This window comes from Myotis brandtii, unplaced genomic scaffold (genome assembly GCF_000412655.1).
Source record: "Myotis brandtii unplaced genomic scaffold, ASM41265v1 scaffold49, whole genome shotgun sequence".
In the NCBI taxonomy this organism is placed as follows: Eukaryota; Metazoa; Chordata; class Mammalia; order Chiroptera; family Vespertilionidae; genus Myotis; species Myotis brandtii.
The window spans coordinates 5,705,235-5,706,937 of record NW_005368707.1 but is presented as its reverse complement, the minus strand read 5'-3'; positions in this window follow the sequence as shown (position 1 = coordinate 5,706,937).

The following is a 1,703-nucleotide window of genomic DNA, read 5'->3' as shown; positions in this document are numbered from 1 at the left end:
GTTTAAGTTTAAAAAATTTGGCTCTCAAAAGAAATTTCAATCGTTGTACTGTTGATATTTGGCTCTGTTGACTAATGAGTTTGCCTACCACTGGCCCAAATCATGCCAGGAAAACATGCCCCAAACCATAGCACTGCCCCCACCAGCTTAAAGGATTTTACTCATGCATGTGGGGTGCATGCTTTCATGCTGTTTGTGCCAAATTCTCACTCTGCCATCTGCATGATGCAACTGGAAACGTGATTCATTGGACCACATGACTTTTTTTCCAATGCTCGACTGACCAATCCTTGTGTTCCTGTGCGAATTGAAGACGTTGTATCTTGGTAACTGCAGACAGCAAAGGTGTTCGAACAGGCCTTCGGCTTCCATATCCCATACGATGCAGTGTACGGCTAATTTGCCTACAAACGTCAAGTGGTCCTAATAATCTGGCCACTCAGTGTATATATACCCCACGTTCAAAGGCTGTCAAATCACGTTGTTTACCCCTATCTTCAGAAAAAAATCACTTCTGTCGTGGTAAACAACCTGCTTCCATATTTATAATGGTCTGGCCCTCTAGCAACTTCAGCGCGAAATTATAGCTAATTTGCCTACAAACGTCAGGTGGTCATAATAATCTGGCCACTCAAGTGTATATAATATGCACAACACAGAGGATATCTGAAAGTCAGCTGTAATTCACCTTCATTCACCTTTCATATGTCATCTAGAAAGAACAATTGTAGTGTGTTTTGGGAACCATAAAGAAAGATCAAATAAGATGGTACTTGACTCAGTTAGATTACTATAACAAAAATAGTTTACTGGTGACCAAAAGATTAGTGATATGTAAGGTAGATTCTGTGTTAACCACCAAGAAGCTTGCTTATATTAAAAAAAAAAAGGAAAGCCACCTGAGTTTTAGAAAGTATTGTTATTCTCATAATTTTGCCGGTCTTTTGGACCTCTCTTTCCCCCTTGTGATCTACCAAAGGAAGCAGATGTTAGCAAATCAGGTGTTAGCTGACAGACTTTGCCCTTTAATCCTTTGATTCCAAAAGGATTAAAGGGCAAAGCTAAAAAGACCTCTGGGAACCTATGAGTCTGTCCCGGTGAGAGCTGCCCAGGCCCTTGCATATTCTTAGTCTCTGTACTTGACCCATGGAAAAAAACCTGGTGGCTAGACAGAAGAAAGGATACACATAGCACACAGTATCTGGAAGAGCCAAACAAGAAGCAAGACTAGAAAAGTGAACACACAAGCAAAACACAAATATAAAGAGGAGAGATCCTGGCCCAGACCCTGCGAGGCCCTGAGGTGGTGGTTCTGGACCGGGTGGAATGTTAGCATTAGAAGAAACCCTTAGTTTGTAGAGGTGTGAGGGCTTAACTCCTTTCAGTGCTGTGAGATCAGTCATTGGTAATGTCGGAGTTTTTTGTAATGAATAGAAATAACTTCATTAAAAGAAGGAAATAGACCTAGAGTGGCCACCAGCAAAGAAAGGCAGACCTCAGATTTCTTAATAACTACAGCCATGTCATAAAATCTATCTACACTAATAAAAGAGAAACATGGTAATTGGCGTACAACCGCTACCCTTTTCATTGGCTAATCAGTGAGTATATGCAAATTAACTGTCAGCCAAGATGGCGGCCGGCAGCCAGGCACTGAAGCGAGCATGAGGCTTGCTTGCTGCAGACTCCAACGTTCCCCGCCT